Source organism: Hyla sarda, unplaced genomic scaffold, assembly GCF_029499605.1.
Source record: "Hyla sarda isolate aHylSar1 unplaced genomic scaffold, aHylSar1.hap1 scaffold_721, whole genome shotgun sequence".
Classification (NCBI taxonomy): Eukaryota; Metazoa; Chordata; class Amphibia; order Anura; family Hylidae; genus Hyla; species Hyla sarda.
This window is the reverse complement of record NW_026610742.1, coordinates 1-19763: the sequence shown is the minus strand read 5'-3', so window position 1 is coordinate 19763 and position 19763 is coordinate 1. Positions and strand designations below refer to the sequence as shown.

Genomic DNA, 19763 nt, shown 5'->3' with positions numbered 1-19763 from the left:
TATGGAGCTGTTTGGTGATGTCGTCTATTATGGCCTTCATAGAAGCAACAGGAGATTGTTGCATCCATCTAGAACCCTCAGAACTACAGTGCTATGATGTCACTCACTTCCACAGGCCTTGCAGAGTGTAAACAACAACAACCCAGCTTTGTTGTGTATGTAACCATAGGGATTTGTGATGTCACCTAGAACCTTCACAGCAGCGACAGCTTTATGAGGAGCATCAGCACTGCTCTGCCTGAGCAGAACCATCACCGCCATAGGTTGTCAAATAACCCGGGTTTAACCCACACAGGTAAGTCCAATGGGGTGCAGGCATGTCCTCTATGCTTACAGCTTCCCGTGGGTGTTGGTTTGATACCGTTTGGGGACAGCCAAGGAGGCATCTGCAGGCAACAAAGGTAGGTGTGTGCTTGTGTGTGTGTTTCCTATGCAGATCCTAAGCCCAGTGTCACATGCAAGTAGGAGGAGTAAGAAGGGTTCCTGGCAAATCCGGGTTATGGATTGCATTTAAAAAGGCCCCGTGGGAGTGCAATGGGCCCCTGTCTTGCTGCTTAGCAATAATGGTATGGGTTTAGGTTCTGCTGTGTGTACTGGTGGTTGACTGCCCCCCAGCCCAGAGTGTGCATGGAAAATTGTCTGGCAGCCTCCCTGACAGCAAGCAGTGATAGTGCCCATGAAGGGCACCTTGTTGGGCCCGCCCCTTTCACGGTTATCGCTTCTCGGCCTTTTGGCTAAGATCAAGTGTAGTATCTGTTCTTATCAGTTTAATATCTGATACGTCCCCTATCTGGGGACCATATATTAAATGGATTTTTGAGAACGGGGGCCGATTTCGAAGCTTGCTTCCGTCGCCCTATGCATTGACCCGATATGGCAGTATCTTCGGGTACAGTGCACCACCCCCTTACAGGGTTAAAAAGAAAGATTCCTACTTTCATTGCTACCTGCTTGCTGGCTAGCCAGCTAGCCAGCCCTGTGGGCCTTGCTGCTGCTGCAGCCAAAAAACAAAAGGTGGTGCTGCTGCTGCTTCTGCTGCTTCTGCTTGTGTCTGGCCGCTGTTGGAGCGTCCAGGCACAGGACTTCTGCTGCTGCTGACTAAATGGCCTCCTTAATTGGATCATTTGAGTAGCCAGCACACCTGTGCAGGTAGGGCATGACATGATAGGCAGCTGCCTTGATAGCGGGTGGGTGCTGAATGTTCCTAATTGACAAAATAAGATTAATGCTTATGAAGAAATATAAAATCTCATCCCTTCCCCAATATCGCGCCACACCCCTACCCCTTAATTCCCTGGTTGAACTTGATGGACATATGTCTTTTTTCGACCGTACTAACTATGTAACTATGTAACATAACATGGGGGGGGGGGGGGGGGGTCTCCTGGCTGTTCACACAGGTGTGTCATTGCTGTACATTGACCATGCATTGCTTCTGTGGTATTGCAAAGGCAAAGACAAATGCTTCCAGCCATCCATTGCACTAATGGATTGGTCATCAGCTGGCTGTCTATGTCCCGCATCAATATAGACCAAAGTACAGAGGGTTAGGCTATGCTATTGTGCACCTACCTGATGCATCAGAAGGTGCGAGGCCCTTGCTAAATTCTGTGCACAGACTTTGAGATCTATACTTTAGACTGTATCTAAACCTGCTCCAACATGGACTGACATTCTCGCCTACTTTCAGCCGATGCGACTTGTCTGTCGCTGAACAGTCGCTTTTTATGTATTCAGCACCTATGTATAATGTTGTAAAAATGCTCTAGAAGCTAAAGTCGCAGAAATGTCACACATATTTGGCCTGCAACTTTCTGTGCGACAAATTCAGACAGGAAAAATCAGTATAAATCCTTAGAAAATTATCCCCCAGTGTCTCCATCTGCTGGCGGTATTGAATAAGCATTGCTGCACTGATGGGGTATGCATTAGACGAAAAAAAAGAAGAAAAAGAAGAATAATACGCCCAGAAAAGAGGCGAAAAGGAGAAAACCGTAAAAAAACGTGAAAAAAAAGTAAGAGGAAGAGAAGGGAAAAAAAGGTGGAAATGGGTTTAAAAGTGATTTCGGCTGAGAAATATATATATATATATATATATATATATATATATATATACGCGCACACACACACATATATATAAACGTATTCTCCGTTGAGATATTGCAGCCGCTGCTGTGTCCAGGCCCAGGAGCCTTAGCACTGTGCTGTGATGTCACTCAATACCACTGACATCACTAGGTGTAAACAACATCTCTCCTTTGCTGTGTATGTGACTATGGAGCTGTTTGGTGATGTCGTCTATTATGGCCTTCATAGAAGCAACAGGAGATTGTTGCATCCATCTAGAACCCTCAGAACTACAGTGCTATGATGTCACTCACTTCCACAGGCCTTGCAGAGTGTAAACAACAACAACCCAGCTTTGTTGTGTATGTAGCCATAGGGATTTGTGATGTCACCTAGAACCTTCACAGCAGCGACAGCTTTATGAGGAGCATCAGCACTGCTCTGCCTGAGCAGAACCATCACCGCCATAGGTTGTCAAATAACCCGGGTTTAACCCACACAGGTAAGTCCAATGGGGTGCAGGCATGTCCTCTATGCTTACAGCTTCCCGTGGGTGTTGGTTTGATACCGTTTGGGGACAGCCAAGGAGGCATCTGCAGGCAACAAAGGTAGGTGTGTGCTTGTGTGTGTGTTTCCTATGCAGATCCTAAGCCCAGTGTCACATGCAAGTAGGAGGAGTAAGAAGGGTTCCTGGCAAATCTGGGTTATGGATTGCATTTAAAAAGGCCCCGTGGGAGTGCAATGGGCCCCTGTCTTGCTGCTTAGCAATAATGGTATGGGTTTAGGTTCTGCTGTGTGTACTGGTGGTTGACTGCCCCCCAGCCCAGAGTGTGCATGGAAAATTGTCTGGCAGCCTCCCTGACAGCAAGCAGTGATAGTGCCCATGAAGGGCACCTTGTTGGGCCCGCCCCTTTCACGGTTATCGCTTCTCGGCCTTTTGGCTAAGATCAAGTGTAGTATCTGTTCTTATCAGTTTAATATCTGATACGTCCCCTATCTGGGGACCATATATTAAATGGATTTTTGAGAACGGGGGCCGATTTCGAAGCTTGCTTCCGTCGCCCTATGCATTGACCCGATATGGCAGTATCTTCGGGTACAGTGCACCACCCCCTTACAGGGTTAAAAAGAAAGATTCCTACTTTCATTGCTACCTGCTTGCTGGCTAGCCAGCTAGCCAGCCCTGTGGGCCTTGCTGCTGCTGCAGCCAAAAAACAAAAGGTGGTGCTGCTGCTGCTTCTGCTGCTTCTGCTTCTGCTTGTGTCTGGCCGCTGTTGGAGCGTCCAGGCACAGGACTTCTGCTGCTGCTGACTAAATGGCCTCCTTAATTGGATCATTTGAGTAGCCAGCACACCTGTGCAGGTAGGGCATGACATGATAGACAGCTGCCTTGATAGCGGGTGGGTGCTGAATGTTCCTAATTGACAAAATAAGATTAATGCTTATGAAGAAATATAAAATCTCATCCCTTCCCCAATATCGCGCCACACCCCTACCCCTTAATTCCCTGGTTGAACTTGATGGACATATGTCTTTTTTCGACCGTACTAACTATGTAACTATGTAACATAACATGGGGGGGGGGGGGGTCTCCTGACTGTTCACACAGGTGTGTCATTGCTGTACATTGACCATGCATTGCTTCTGTGGTATTGCAAAGGCAAAGACAAATGCTTCCAGCCATCCATTGCACTAATGGATTGGTCATCAGCTGGCTGTCTATGTCCCGCATCAATATAGACCAAAGTACAGAGGGTTAGGCTATGCTATTGTGCACCTACCTGATGCATCAGAAGGTGCGAGGCCCTTGCTAAATTCTGTGCACAGACTTTGAGATCTATACTTTAGACTGTATCTAAACCTGCTCCAACATGGACTGACATTCTGGCCTACTTTCAGCCGATGCGACTTGTCTGTCGCTGAACAGTCGCTTTTTATGTATTCAGCACCTATGTATAATGTTGTAAAAATGCTCTAGAAGCTAAAGTCGCAGAAATGTCACACATATTTGGCCTGCAACTTTCTGTGCGACAAATTCAGACAGGAAAAATCAGTATAAATCCTTAGAAAATTATCCCCCAGTGTCTCCATCTGCTGGCGGTATTGAATAAGCATTGCTGCACTGATGGGGTATGCATTAGACGAAAAAAAAGAAGAAAAAGAAGAATAATACGCCCAGAAAAGAGGCGAAAAGGAGAAAAACTTAAAAAAACGTGAAAAAAAAAGTAAGAGGAAGAGAAGGGAAAAAAAGGTGGAAATGGGTTTAAAAGTGATTTCGGCGGAGAAATATATATATATATATATATATATATATATATATATATATATATATATATATACGCGCACACACACACATATATATAAACGTATTCTCCGTTGAGATATTGCAGCCGCTGCTGTGTCCAGGCCCAGGAGCCTTAGCACTGTGCTGTGATGTCACTCAATACCACTGACATCACTAGGTGTAAACAACATCTCTCCTTTGCTGTGTATGTGACTATGGAGCTGTTTGGTGATGTCGTCTATTATGGCCTTCATAGAAGCAACAGGAGATTGTTGCATCCATCTAGAACCCTCAGAACTACAGTGCTATGATGTCACTCACTTCCACAGGCCTTGCAGAGTGTAAACAATAACAACCCAGCTTTGTTGTGTATGTAACCATAGGGATTTGTGATGTCACCTAGAACCTTCACAGCAGCGACAGCTTTATGAGGAGCATCAGCACTGCTCTGCCTGAGCAGAACCATCACCGCCATAGGTTGTCAAATAACCCGGGTTTAACCCACACAGGTAAGTCCAATGGGGTGCAGGCATGTCCTCTATGCTTACAGCTTCCCGTGGGTGTTGGTTTGATACCGTTTGGTGACAGCCAAGGAGGCATCTGCAGGCAACAAAGGTAGGTGTGTGCTTGTGTGTGTGTTTCCTATGCAGATCCTAAGCCCAGTGTCACATGCAAGTAGGAGGAGTAAGAAGGGTTCCTGGCAAATCCGGGTTATGGATTGCATTTAAAAAGGCCCCGTGGGAGTGCAATGGGCCCCTGTCTTGCTGCTTAGCAATAATGGTATGGGTTTAGGTTCTGCTGTGTGTACTGGTGGTTGACTGCCCCCCAGCCCAGAGTGTGCATGGAAAATTGTCTGGCAGCCTCCCTGACAGCAAGCAGTGATAGTGCCCATGAAGGGCACCTTGTTGGGCCCGCCCCTTTCACGGTTATCGCTTCTCGGCCTTTTGGCTAAGATCAAGTGTAGTATCTGTTCTTATCAGTTTAATATCTGATACGTCCCCTATCTGGGGACCATATATTAAATGGATTTTTGAGAATGGGGGCCGATTTCGAAGCTTGCTTCCGTCGCCCTATGCATTGACCCGATATGGCAGTATCTTCGGGTACAGTGCACCACCCCCTTACAGGGTTAAAAAGAAAGATTCCTACTTTCATTGCTACCTGCTTGCTGGCTAGCCAGCTAGCCAGCCCTGTGGGCCTTGCTGCTGCTGCAGCCAAAAAACAAAAGGTGGTGCTGCTGCTGCTTCTGCTGCTTCTGCTTGTGTCTGGCCGCTGTTGGAGCGTCCAGGCACAGGACTTCTGCTGCTGCTGACTAAATGGCCTCCTTAATTGGATCATTTGAGTAGCCAGCACACCTGTGCAGGTAGGGCATGACATGATAGGCAGCTGCCTTGATAGCGGGTGGGTGCTGAATGTTCCTAATTGACAAAATAAGATTAATGCTTATGAAGAAATATAAAATCTCATCCCTTCCCCAATATCGCGCCACACCCCTACCCCTTAATTCCCTGGTTGAACTTGATGGACATATGTCTTTTTTCGACCGTACTAACTATGTAACTATGTAACATAACATGGGGGGGGGGGTCTCCTGGCTGTTCACACAGGTGTGTCATTGCTGTACATTGACCATGCATTGCTTCTGTGGTATTGCAAAGGCAAAGACAAATGCTTCCAGCCATCCATTGCACTAATGGATTGGTCATCAGCTGGCTGTCTATGTCCCGCATCAATATAGACCAAAGTACAGAGGGTTAGGCTATGCTATTGTGCACCTACCTGATGCATCAGAAGGTGCGAGGCCCTTGCTAAATTCTGTGCACAGACTTTGAGATCTATACTTTAGACTGTATCTAAACCTGCTCCAACATGGACTGACATTCTGGCCTACTTTCAGCCGATGCGACTTGTCTGTCGCTGAACAGTCGCTTTTTATGTATTCAGCACCTATGTATAATGTTGTAAAAATGCTCTAGAAGCTAAAGTCGCAGAAATGTCACACATATTTGGCCTGCAACTTTCTGTGCGACAAATTCAGACAGGAAAAATCAGTATAAATCCTTAGAAAATTATCCCCCAGTGTCTCCATCTGCTGGCGGTATTGAATAAGCATTGCTGCACTGATGGGGTATGCATTAGACGAAAAAAAAGAAGAAAAAGAAGAATAATACGCCCAGAAAAGAGGCGAAAAGGAGAAAAACGTAAAAAAACGTGAAAAAAAAGTAAGAGGAAGAGAAGGGAAAAAAAGGTGGAAATGGGTTTAAAAGTGATTTCGGCGGAGAAATATATATATATATATATATATATATATATATATATATATATACGCGCACACACACACATATATATAAACGTATTCTCCGTTGAGATATTGCAGCCGCTGCTGTGTCCAGGCCCAGGAGCCTTAGCACTGTGCTGTGATGTCACTCAATACCACTGACATCACTAGGTGTAAACAACATCTCTCCTTTGCTGTGTATGTGACTATGGAGCTGTTTGGTGATGTCGTCTATTATGGCCTTCATAGAAGCAACAGGAGATTGTTGCATCCATCTAGAACCCTCAGAACTACAGTGCTATGATGTCACTCACTTCCACAGGCCTTGCAGAGTGTAAACAACAACAACCCAGCTTTGTTGTGTATGTAACCATAGGGATTTGTGATGTCACCTAGAACCTTCACAGCAGCGACAGCTTTATGAGGAGCATCAGCACTGCTCTGCCTGAGCAGAACCATCACCGCCATAGGTTGTCAAATAACCCGGGTTTAACCCACACAGGTAAGTCCAATGGGGTGCAGGCATGTCCTCTATGCTTACAGCTTCCCGTGGGTGTTGGTTTGATACCGTTTGGGGACAGCCAAGGAGGCATCTGCAGGCAACAAAGGTAGGTGTGTGCTTGTGTGTGTGTTTCCTATGCAGATCCTAAGCCCAGTGTCACATGCAAGTAGGAGGAGTAAGAAGGGTTCCTGGCAAATCCGGGTTATGGATTGCATTTAAAAAGGCCCCGTGGGAGTGCAATGGGCCCCTGTCTTGCTGCTTAGCAATAATGGTATGGGTTTAGGTTCTGCTGTGTGTACTGGTGGTTGACTGCCCCCCAGCCCAGAGTGTGCATGGAAAATTGTCTGGCAGCCTCCCTGACAGCAAGCAGTGATAGTGCCCATGAAGGGCACCTTGTTGGGCCCGCCCCTTTCACGGTTATCGCTTCTCGGCCTTTTGGCTAAGATCAAGTGTAGTATCTGTTCTTATCAGTTTAATATCTGATACGTCCCCTATCTGGGGACCATATATTAAATGGATTTTTGAGAACGGGGGCCGATTTCGAAGCTTGCTTCCGTCGCACTATGCATTGACCCGATATGGCAGTATCTTCGGGTACAGTGCACCACCCCCTTACAGGGTTAAAAAGAAAGATTCCTACTTTCATTGCTACCTGCTTGCTGGCTAGCCAGCTAGCCAGCCCTGTGGGCCTTGCTGCTGCTGCAGCCAAAAAACAAAAGGTGGTGCTGCTGCTGCTTCTGCTGCTTCTGCTTCTGCTTGTGTCTGGCCGCTGTTGGAGCGTCCAGGCACAGGACTTCTGCTGCTGCTGACTAAATGGCCTCCTTAATTGGATCATTTGAGTAGCCAGCACACCTGTGCAGGTAGGGCATGACATGATAGGCAGCTGCCTTGATAGCGGGTGGGTGCTGAATGTTCCTAATTGACAAAATAAGATTAATGCTTATGAAGAAATATAAAATCTCATCCCTTCCCCAATATCGCGCCACACCCCTACCCCTTAATTCCCTGGTTGAACTTGATGGACATATGTCTTTTTTCGACCGTACTAACTATGTAACTATGTAACATAACATGGGGGGGGGGGTCTCCTGGCTGTTCACACAGGTGTGTCATTGCTGTACATTGACCATGCATTGCTTCTGTGGTATTGCAAAGGCAAAGACAAATGCTTCCAGCCATCCATTGCACTAATGGATTGGTCATCAGCTGGCTGTCTATGTCCCGCATCAATATAGACCAAAGTACAGAGGGTTAGGCTATGCTATTGTGCACCTACCTGATGCATCAGAAGGTGCGAGGCCCTTGCTAAATTCTGTGCACAGACTTTGAGATCTATACTTTAGACTGTATCTAAACCTGCTCCAACATGGACTGACATTCTGGCCTACTTTCAGCCGATGCGACTTGTCTGTCGCTGAACAGTCGCTTTTTATGTATTCAGCACCTATGTATAATGTTGTAAAAATGCTCTAGAAGCTAAAGTCGCAGAAATGTCACACATATTTGGCCTGCAACTTTCTGTGCGACAAATTCAGACAGGAAAAATCAGTATAAATCCTTAGAAAATTATCCCCCAGTGTCTCCATCTGCTGGCGGTATTGAATAAGCATTGCTGCACTGATGGGGTATGCATTAGACGAAAAAAAAGAAGAAAAAGAAGAATAATACGCCCAGAAAAGAGGCGAAAAGGAGAAAAACGTAAAAAAACGTGAAAAAAAAGTAAGAGGAAGAGAAGGGAAAAAAAGGTGGAAATGGGTTTAAAAGTGATTTCGGCGGAGAAATATATATATATATATATATATATATATATATATATATATACGCGCACACACACACATATATATAAACGTATTCTCCGTTGAGATATTGCAGCCGCTGCTGTGTCCAGGCCCAGGAGCCTTAGCACTGTGCTGTGATGTCACTCAATACCACTGACATCACTAGGTGTAAACAACATCTCTCCTTTGCTGTGTATGTGACTATGGAGCTGTTTGGTGATGTCGTCTATTATGGCCTTCATAGAAGCAACAGGAGATTGTTGCATCCATCTAGAACCCTCAGAACTACAGTGCTATGATGTCACTCACTTCCACAGGCCTTGCAGAGTGTAAACAACAACAACCCAGCTTTGTTGTGTATGTAACCATAGGGATTTGTGATGTCACCTAGAACCTTCACAGCAGCGACAGCTTTATGAGGAGCATCAGCACTGCTCTGCCTGAGCAGAACCATCACCGCCATAGGTTGTCAAATAACCCGGGTTTAACCCACACAGGTAAGTCCAATGGGGTGCAGGCATGTCCTCTATGCTTACAGCTTCCCGTGGGTGTTGGTTTGATACCGTTTGGGGACAGCCAAGGAGGCATCTGCAGGCAACAAAGGTAGGTGTGTGCTTGTGTGTGTGTTTCCTATGCAGATCCTAAGCCCAGTGTCACATGCAAGTAGGAGGAGTAAGAAGGGTTCCTGGCAAATCCGGGTTATGGATTGCATTTAAAAAGGCCCCGTGGGAGTGCAATGGGCCCCTGTCTTGCTGCTTAGCAATAATGGTATGGGTTTAGGTTCTGCTGTGTGTACTGGTGGTTGACTGCCCCCCAGCCCAGAGTGTGCATGGAAAATTGTCTGGCAGCCTCCCTGACAGCAAGCAGTGATAGTGCCCATGAAGGGCACCTTGTTGGGCCCGCCCCTTTCACGGTTATCGCTTCTCGGCCTTTTGGCTAAGATCAAGTGTAGTATCTGTTCTTATCAGTTTAATATCTGATACGTCCCCTATCTGGGGACCATATATTAAATGGATTTTTGAGAACGGGGGCCGATTTCGAAGCTTGCTTCCGTCGCCCTATGCATTGACCCGATATGGCAGTATCTTCGGGTACAGTGCACCACCCCCTTACAGGGTTAAAAAGAAAGATTCCTACTTTCATTGCTACCTGCTTGCTGGCTAGCCAGCTAGCCAGCCCTGTGGGCCTTGCTGCTGCTGCAGCCAAAAAACAAAAGGTGGTGCTGCTGCTGCTTCTGCTGCTTCTGCTTCTGCTTGTGTCTGGCCGCTGTTGGAGCGTCCAGGCACAGGACTTCTGCTGCTGCTGACTAAATGGCCTCCTTAATTGGATCATTTGAGTAGCCAGCACACCTGTGCAGGTAGGGCATGACATGATAGGCAGCTGCCTTGATAGCGGGTGGGTGCTGAATGTTCCTAATTGACAAAATAAGATTAATGCTTATGAAGAAATATAAAATCTCATCCCTTCCCCAATATCGCGCCACACCCCTACCCCTTAATTCCCTGGTTGAACTTGATGGACATATGTCTTTTTTCGACCGTACTAACTATGTAACTATGTAACATAACATGGGGGGGGGGGGGGGGGGGGGTCTCCTGGCTGTTCACACAGGTGTGTCATTGCTGTACATTGACCATGCATTGCTTCTGTGGTATTGCAAAGGCAAAGACAAATGCTTCCAGCCATCCATTGCACTAATGGATTGGTCATCAGCTGGCTGTCTATGTCCCGCATCAATATAGACCAAAGTACAGAGGGTTAGGCTATGCTATTGTGCACCTACCTGATGCATCAGAAGGTGCGAGGCCCTTGCTAAATTCTGTGCACAGACTTTGAGATCTATACTTTAGACTGTATCTAAACCTGCTCCAACATGGACTGACATTCTGGCCTACTTTCAGCCGATGCGACTTGTCTGTCGCTGAACAGTCGCTTTTTATGTATTCAGCACCTATGTATAATGTTGTAAAAATGCTCTAGAAGCTAAAGTCGCAGAAATGTCACACATATTTGGCCTGCAACTTTCTGTGCGACAAATTCAGACAGGAAAAATCAGTATAAATCCTTAGAAAATTATCCCCCAGTGTCTCCATCTGCTGGCGGTATTGAATAAGCATTGCTGCACTGATGGGGTATGCATTAGACGAAAAAAAAGAAGAAAAAGAAGAATAATACGCCCAGAAAAGAGGCGAAAAGGAGAAAAACGTAAAAAAACGTGAAAAAAAAGTAAGAGGAAGAGAAGGGAAAAAAAGGTGGAAATGGGTTTAAAAGTGATTTCGGCGGAGAAATATATATATATATATATATATATATATATATATACGCGCACACACACACATATATATAAACGTATTCTCCGTTGAGATATTGCAGCCGCTGCTGTGTCCAGGCCCAGGAGCCTTAGCACTGTGCTGTGATGTCACTCAATACCACTGACATCACTAGGTGTAAACAACATCTCTCCTTTGCTGTGTATGTGACTATGGAGCTGTTTGGTGATGTCGTCTATTATGGCCTTCATAGAAGCAACAGGAGATTGTTGCATCCATCTAGAACCCTCAGAACTACAGTGCTATGATGTCACTCACTTCCACAGGCCTTGCAGAGTGTAAACAACAACAACCCAGCTTTGTTGTGTATGTAACCATAGGGATTTGTGATGTCACCTAGAACCTTCACAGCAGTGACAGCTTTATGAGGAGCATCAGCACTGCTCTGCCTGAGCAGAACCATCACCGCCATAGGTTGTCAAATAACCCGGGTTTAACCCACACAGGTAAGTCCAATGGGGTGCAGGCATGTCCTCTATGCTTACAGCTTCCCGTGGGTGTTGGTTTGATACCGTTTGGGGACAGCCAAGGAGGCATCTGCAGGCAACAAAGGTAGGTGTGTGCTTGTGTGTGTGTTTCCTATGCAGATCCTAAGCCCAGTGTCACATGCAAGTAGGAGGAGTAAGAAGGGTTCCTGGCAAATCCGGGTTATGGATTGCATTTAAAAAGGCCCCGTGGGAGTGCAATGGGCCCCTGTCTTGCTGCTTAGCAATAATGGTATGGGTTTAGGTTCTGCTGTGTGTACTGGTGGTTGACTGCCCCCCAGCCCAGAGTGTGCATGGAAAATTGTCTGGCAGCCTCCCTGACAGCAAGCAGTGATAGTGCCCATGAAGGGCACCTTGTTGGGCCCGCCCCTTTCACGGTTATCGCTTCTCGGCCTTTTGGCTAAGATCAAGTGTAGTATCTGTTCTTATCAGTTTAATATCTGATACGTCCCCTATCTGGGGACCATATATTAAATGGATTTTTGAGAACGGGGGCCGATTTCGAAGCTTGCTTCCGTCGCCCTATGCATTGACCCGATATGGCAGTATCTTCGGGTACAGTGCACCACCCCCTTACAGGGTTAAAAAGAAAGATTCCTACTTTCATTGCTACCTGCTTGCTGGCTAGCCAGCTAGCCAGCCCTGTGGGCCTTGCTGCTGCTGCAGCCAAAAAACAAAAGGTGGTGCTGCTGCTGCTTCTGCTGCTTCTGCTTCTGCTTGTGTCTGGCCGCTGTTGGAGCGTCCAGGCACAGGACTTCTGCTGCTGCTGACTAAATGGCCTCCTTAATTGGATCATTTGAGTAGCCAGCACACCTGTGCAGGTAGGGCATGACATGATAGGCAGCTGCCTTGATAGCGGGTGGGTGCTGAATGTTCCTAATTGACAAAATAAGATTAATGCTTATGAAGAAATATAAAATCTCATCCCTTCCCCAATATCGCGCCACACCCCTACCCCTTAATTCCCTGGTTGAACTTGATGGACATATGTCTTTTTTCGACCGTACTAACTATGTAACTATGTAACATAACATGGGGGGGGGGGGGGGGGTCTCCTGGCTGTTCACACAGGTGTGTCATTGCTGTACATTGACCATGCATTGCTTCTGTGGTATTGCAAAGGCAAAGACAAATGCTTCCAGCCATCCATTGCACTAATGGATTGGTCATCAGCTGGCTGTCTATGTCCCGCATCAATATAGACCAAAGTACAGAGGGTTAGGCTATGCTATTGTGCACCTACCTGATGCATCAGAAGGTGCGAGGCCCTTGCTAAATTCTGTGCACAGACTTTGAGATCTATACTTTAGACTGTATCTAAACCTGCTCCAACATGGACTGACATTCTGGCCTACTTTCAGCCGATGCGACTTGTCTGTCGCTGAACAGTCGCTTTTTATGTATTCAGCACCTATGTATAATGTTGTAAAAATGCTCTAGAAGCTAAAGTCGCAGAAATGTCACACATATTTGGCCTGCAACTTTCTGTGCGACAAATTCAGACAGGAAAAATCAGTATAAATCCTTAGAAAATTATCCCCCAGTGTCTCCATCTGCTGGCGGTATTGAATAAGCATTGCTGCACTGATGGGGTATGCATTAGACGAAAAAAAAGAAGAAAAAGAAGAATAATACGCCCAGAAAAGAGGCGAAAAGGAGAAAAACGTAAAAAAACGTGAAAAAAAAGTAAGAGGAAGAGAAGGGAAAAAAAGGTGGAAATGGGTTTAAAAGTGATTTCGGCGGAGAAATATATATATATATATATATATATATATATATATATATATATATATACGCGCACACACACACATATATATAAACGTATTCTCCGTTGAGATATTGCAGCCGCTGCTGTGTCCAGGCCCAGGAGCCTTAGCACTGTGCTGTGATGTCACTCAATACCACTGACATCACTAGGTGTAAACAACATCTCTCCTTTGCTGTGTATGTGACTATGGAGCTGTTTGGTGATGTCGTCTATTATGGCCTTCATAGAAGCAACAGGAGATTGTTGCATCCATCTAGAACCCTCAGAACTACAGTGCTATGATGTCACTCACTTCCACAGGCCTTGCAGAGTGTAAACAACAACAACCCAGCTTTGTTGTGTATGTAACCATAGGGATTTGTGATGTCACCTAGAACCTTCACAGCAGCGACAGCTTTATGAGGAGCATCAGCACTGCTCTGCCTGAGCAGAACCATCACCGCCATAGGTTGTCAAATAACCCGGGTTTAACCCACACAGGTAAGTCCAATGGGGTGCAGGCATGTCCTCTATGCTTACAGCTTCCCGTGGGTGTTGGTTTGATACCGTTTGGGGACAGCCAAGGAGGCATCTGCAGGCAACAAAGGTAGGTGTGTGCTTGTGTGTGTGTTTCCTATGCAGATCCTAAGCCCAGTGTCACATGCAAGTAGGAGGAGTAAGAAGGGTTCCTGGCAAATCCGGGTTATGGATTGCATTTAAAAAGGCCCCGTGGGAGTGCAATGGGCCCCTGTCTTGCTGCTTAGCAATAATGGTATGGGTTTAGGTTCTGCTGTGTGTACTGGTGGTTGACTGCCCCCCAGCCCAGAGTGTGCATGGAAAATTGTCTGGCAGCCTCCCTGACAGCAAGCAGTGATAGTGCCCATGAAGGGCACCTTGTTGGGCCCGCCCCTTTCACGGTTATCGCTTCTCGGCCTTTTGGCTAAGATCAAGTGTAGTATCTGTTCTTATCAGTTTAATATCTGATACGTCCCCTATCTGGGGACCATATATTAAATGGATTTTTGAGAACGGGGGCCGATTTCGAAGCTTGCTTCCGTCGCCCTATGCATTGACCCGATATGGCAGTATCTTCGGGTACAGTGCACCACCCCCTTACAGGGTTAAAAAGAAAGATTCCTACTTTCATTGCTACCTGCTTGCTGGCTAGCCAGCTAGCCAGCCCTGTGGGCCTTGCTGCTGCTGCAGCCAAAAAACAAAAGGTGGTGCTGCTGCTGCTTCTGCTGCTTCTGCTTCTGCTTGTGTCTGGCCGCTGTTGGAGCGTCCAGGCACAGGACTTCTGCTGCTGCTGACTAAATGGCCTCCTTAATTGGATCATTTGAGTAGCCAGCACACCTGTGCAGGTAGGGCATGACATGATAGGCAGCTGCCTTGATAGCGGGTGGGTGCTGAATGTTCCTAATTGACAAAATAAGATTAATGCTTATGAAGAAATATAAAATCTCATCCCTTCCCCAATATCGCGCCACACCCCTACCCCTTAATTCCCTGGTTGAACTTGATGGACATATGTCTTTTTTCGACCGTACTAACTATGTAACTATGTAACATAACATGGGGGGGGGGGGGGGTCTCCTGGCTGTTCACACAGGTGTGTCATTGCTGTACATTGACCATGCATTGCTTCTGTGGTATTGCAAAGGCAAAGACAAATGCTTCCAGCCATCCATTGCACTAATGGATTGGTCATCAGCTGGCTGTCTATGTCCCGCATCAATATAGACCAAAGTACAGAGGGTTAGGCTATGCTATTGTGCACCTACCTGATGCATCAGAAGGTGCGAGGCCCTTGCTAAATTCTGTGCACAGACTTTGAGATCTATACTTTAGACTGTATCTAAACCTGCTCCAACATGGACTGACATTCTGGCCTACTTTCAGCCGATGCGACTTGTCTGTCGCTGAACAGTCGCTTTTTATGTATTCAGCACCTATGTATAATGTTGTAAAAATGCTCTAGAAGCTAAAGTCGCAGAAATGTCACACATATTTGGCCTGCAACTTTCTGTGCGACAAATTCAGACAGGAAAAATCAGTATAAATCCTTAGAAAATTATCCCCCAGTGTCTCCATCTGCTGGCGGTATTGAATAAGCATTGCTGCACTGATGGGGTATGCATTAGACGAAAAAAAAGAAGAAAAAGAAGAATAATACGCCCAGAAAAGAGGCGAAAAGGAGAAAAACGTAAAAAAACGTGAAAAAAAAGTAAGAGGAAGAGAAGGGAAAAAAAGGTGGAAATGGGTTTAAAAGTGATTTCGGCGGAGAAATATATATATATATATATATATATATATATATATATATATATATACGCGCACACACACACATATATATAAACGTATTCTCCGTTGAGATATTGCAGCCGCTGCTGTGTCCAGGCCCAGGAGCCTTAGCACTGTGCTGTGATGTCACTCAATACCACTGACATCACTAGGTGTAAACAACATCTCTCCTTTGCTGTGTATGTGACTATGGAGCTGTTTGGTGATGTCGTCTATTATGGCCTTCATAGAAGCAACAGGAGATTGTTGCATCCATCTAGAACCCTCAGAACTACAGTGCTATGATGTCACTCACTTCCACAGGCCTTGCAGAGTGTAAACAACAACAACCCAGCTTTGTTGTGTATGTAACCATAGGGATTTGTGATGTCACCTAGAACCTTCACAGCAGCGACAGCTTTATGAGGAGCATCAGCACTGCTCTGCCTGAGCAGAACCATCACCGCCATAGGTTGTCAAATAACCCGGGTTTAACCCACACAGGTAAGTCCAATGGGGTGCAGGCATGTCCTCTATGCTTACAGCTTCCCGTGGGTGTTGGTTTGATACCGTTTGGGGACAGCCAAGGAGGCATCTGCAGGCAACAAAGGTAGGTGTGTGCTTGTGTGTGTGTTTCCTATGCAGATCCTAAGCCCAGTGTCACATGCAAGTAGGAGGAGTAAGAAGGGTTCCTGGCAAATCCGGGTTATGGATTGCATTTAAAAAGGCCCCGTGGGAGTGCAATGGGCCCCTGTCTTGCTGCTTAGCAATAATGGTATGGGTTTAGGTTCTGCTGTGTGTACTGGTGGTTGACTGCCCCCCAGCCCAGAGTGTGCATGGAAAATTGTCTGGCAGCCTCCCTGACAGCAAGCAGTGATAGTGCCCATGAAGGGCACCTTGTTGGGCCCGCCCCTTTCACGGTTATCGCTTCTCGGCCTTTTGGCTAAGATCAAGTGTAGTATCTGTTCTTATCAGTTTAATATCTGATACGTCCCCTATCTGGGGACCATATATTAAATGGATTTTTGAGAACGGGGGCCGATTTCGAAGCTTGCTTCCGTCGCCCTATGCATTGACCCGATATGGCAGTATCTTCGGGTACAGTGCACCACCCCCTTACAGGGTTAAAAAGAAAGATTCCTACTTTCATTGCTACCTGCTTGCTGGCTAGCCAGCTAGCCAGCCCTGTGGGCCTTGCTGCTGCTGCAGCCAAAAAACAAAAGGTGGTGCTGCTGCTGCTTCTGGTGCTTCTGCTTCTGCTTGTGTCTGGCCGCTGTTGGAGCGTCCAGGCACAGGACTTCTGCTGCTGCTGACTAAATGGCCTCCTTAATTGGATCATTTGAGTAGCCAGCACACCTGTGCAGGTAGGGCATGACATGATAGGCAGCTGCCTTGATAGCGGGTGGGTGCTGAATGTTCCTAATTGACAAAATAAGATTAATGCTTATGAAGAAATATAAAATCTCATCCCTTCCCCAATATCGCGCCACACCCCTACCCCTTAATTCCCTGGTTGAACTTGATGGACATATGTCTTTTTTCGACCGTACTAACTATGTAACTATGTAACATAACATGGGGGGGGGGGGGGGTCTCCTGGCTGTTCACACAGGTGTGTCATTGCTGTACATTGACCATGCATTGCTTCTGTGGTATTGCAAAGGCAAAGACAAATGCTTCCAGCCATCCATTGCACTAATGGATTGGTCATCAGCTGGCTGTCTATGTCCCGCATCAATATAGACCAAAGTACAGAGGGTTAGGCTATGCTATTGTGCACCTACCTGATGCATCAGAAGGTGCGAGGCCCTTGCTAAATTCTGTGCACAGACTTTGAGATCTATACTTTAGACTGTATCTAAACCTGCTCCAACATGGACTGACATTCTGGCCTACTTTCAGCCGATGCGACTTGTCTGTCGCTGAACAGTCGCTTTTTATGTATTCAGCACCTATGTATAATGTTGTAAAAATGCTCTAGAAGCTAAAGTCGCAGAAATGTCACACATATTTGGCCTGCAACTTTCTGTGCGACAAATTCAGACAGGAAAAATCAGTATAAATCCTTAGAAAATTATCCCCCAGTGTCTCCATCTGCTGGCGGTATTGAATAAGCATTGCTGCACTGATGGGGTATGCATTAGACGAAAAAAAAGAAGAAAAAGAAGAATAATACGCCCAGAAAAGAGGCGAAAAGGAGAAAAACGTAAAAAAACGTGAAAAAAAAGTAAGAGGAAGAGAAGGGAAAAAAAGGTGGAAATGGGTTTAAAAGTGATTTCGGCGGAGAAATATATATATATATATATATATATATATATATATATATATATATATATACGCGCACACACACACATATATATAAACGTATTCTCCGTTGAGATATTGCAGCCGCTGCTGTGTCCAGGCCCAGGAGCCTTAGCACTGTGCTGTGATGTCACTCAATACCACTGACATCACTAGGTGTAAACAACATCTCTCCTTTGCTGTGTATGTGACTATGGAGCTGTTTGGTGATGTCGTCTATTATGGCCTTCATAGAAGCAACAGGAGATTGTTGCATCCATCTAGAACCCTCAGAACTACAGTGCTATGATGTCACTCACTTCCACAGGCCTTGCAGAGTGTAAACAACAACAACCCAGCTTTGTTGTGTATGTAACCATAGGGATTTGTGATGTCACCTAGAACCTTCACAGCAGCGACAGCTTTATGAGGAGCATCAGCACTGCTCTGCCTGAGCAGAACCATCACCGCCATAGGTTGTCAAATAACCCGGGTTTAACCCACACAGGTAAGTCCAATGGGGTGCAGGCATGTCCTCTATGCTTACAGCTTCCCGTGGGTGTTGGTTTGATACCGTTTGGGGACAGCCAAGGAGGCATCTGCAGGCAACAAAGGTAGGTGTGTGCTTGTGTGTGTGTTTCCTATGCAGATCCTAAGCCCAGTGTCACATGCAAGTAGGAGGAGTAAGAAGGGTTCCTGGCAAATCCGGGTTATGGATTGCATTTAAAAAGGCCCCGTGGGAGTGCAATGGGCCCCTGTCTTGCTGCTTAGCAATAATGGTATGGGTTTAGGTTCTGCTGTGTGTACTGGTGGTTGACTGCCCCCCAGCCCAGAGTGTGCATGGAAAATTGTCTGGCAGCCTCCCTGACAGCAAGCAGTGATAGTGCCCATGAAGGGCACCTTGTTGGGCCCGCCCCTTTCACGGTTATCGCTTCTCGGCCTTTTGGCTAAGATCAAGTGTAGTATCTGTTCTTATCAGTTTAATATCTGATACGTCCCCTATCTGGGGACCATATATTAAATGGATTTTTGAGAACGGGGGCCGATTTCGAAGCTTGCTTCCGTCGCCCTATGCATTGACCCGATATGGCAGTATCTTCGGGTACAGTGCACCACCCCCTTACAGGGTTAAAAAGAAAGATTCCTACTTTCATTGCTACCTGCTTGCTGGCTAGCCAGCTAGCCAGCCCTGTGGGCCTTGCTGCTGCTGCAGCCAAAAAACAAAAGGTGGTGCTGCTGCTGCTTCTGCTGCTTCTGCTTCTGCTTGTGTCTGGCCGCTGTTGGAGCGTCCAGGCACAGGACTTCTGCTGCTGCTGACTAAATGGCCTCCTTAATTGGATCATTTGAGTAGCCAGCACACCTGTGCAGGTAGGGCATGACATGATAGGCAGCTGCCTTGATAGCGGGTGGGTGCTGAATGTTCCTAATTGACAAAATAAGATTAATGCTTATGAAGAAATATAAAATCTCATCCCTTCCCCAATATCGCGCCACACCCCTACCCCTTAATTCCCTGGTTGAACTTGATGGACATATGTCTTTTTTCGACCGTACTAACTATGTAACTATGTAACATAACATGGGGGGGGGGGGGGGGTCTCCTGGCTGTTCACACAGGTGTGTCATTGCTGTACATTGACCATGCATTGCTTCTGTGGTATTGCAAAGGCAAAGACAAATGCTTCCAGCCATCCATTGCACTAATGGATTGGTCATCAGCTGGCTGTCT

The 19763-nt window shown here is 46.3% G+C and overlaps 9 non-coding genes across 9 annotated transcripts; all 9 read left to right on the top strand.

Annotated features, from left to right (window-relative positions):
- Positions 1 to 714: 714 nt before the first annotated feature.
- On the top strand, positions 715 to 905 carry LOC130344465 (U2 spliceosomal RNA). The gene has a single exon (XR_008883383.1). It is a non-coding gene; the product is annotated as a U2 spliceosomal RNA (small nuclear RNA).
- A 2083-nt stretch (positions 906 to 2988) lies between these two features.
- On the top strand, positions 2989 to 3179 carry LOC130344463 (U2 spliceosomal RNA). Its single transcript, XR_008883382.1, has one exon. It is a non-coding gene; the product is annotated as a U2 spliceosomal RNA (small nuclear RNA).
- Positions 3180 to 5279: 2100 nt separating this feature from the next.
- On the top strand, positions 5280 to 5470 carry LOC130344439 (U2 spliceosomal RNA). The gene has a single exon (XR_008883368.1). It is a non-coding gene; the product is annotated as a U2 spliceosomal RNA (small nuclear RNA).
- A 2080-nt stretch (positions 5471 to 7550) lies between these two features.
- LOC130344511 (U2 spliceosomal RNA) lies at positions 7551 to 7741 on the top strand. The gene has a single exon (XR_008883425.1). It is a non-coding gene; the product is annotated as a U2 spliceosomal RNA (small nuclear RNA).
- Positions 7742 to 9825: 2084 nt separating this feature from the next.
- On the top strand, positions 9826 to 10016 carry LOC130344462 (U2 spliceosomal RNA). The gene has a single exon (XR_008883381.1). It is a non-coding gene; the product is annotated as a U2 spliceosomal RNA (small nuclear RNA).
- Positions 10017 to 12104: 2088 nt separating this feature from the next.
- Positions 12105 to 12295, top strand: LOC130344458 (U2 spliceosomal RNA). The gene has a single exon (XR_008883380.1). It is a non-coding gene; the product is annotated as a U2 spliceosomal RNA (small nuclear RNA).
- Positions 12296 to 14391: 2096 nt separating this feature from the next.
- On the top strand, positions 14392 to 14582 carry LOC130344446 (U2 spliceosomal RNA). Its single transcript, XR_008883371.1, has one exon. It is a non-coding gene; the product is annotated as a U2 spliceosomal RNA (small nuclear RNA).
- A 2092-nt stretch (positions 14583 to 16674) lies between these two features.
- Positions 16675 to 16865, top strand: LOC130344507 (U2 spliceosomal RNA). Its single transcript, XR_008883422.1, has one exon. It is a non-coding gene; the product is annotated as a U2 spliceosomal RNA (small nuclear RNA).
- A 2096-nt stretch (positions 16866 to 18961) lies between these two features.
- Positions 18962 to 19152, top strand: LOC130344495 (U2 spliceosomal RNA). Its single transcript, XR_008883411.1, has one exon. It is a non-coding gene; the product is annotated as a U2 spliceosomal RNA (small nuclear RNA).
- Positions 19153 to 19763: the final 611 nt, after the last annotated feature.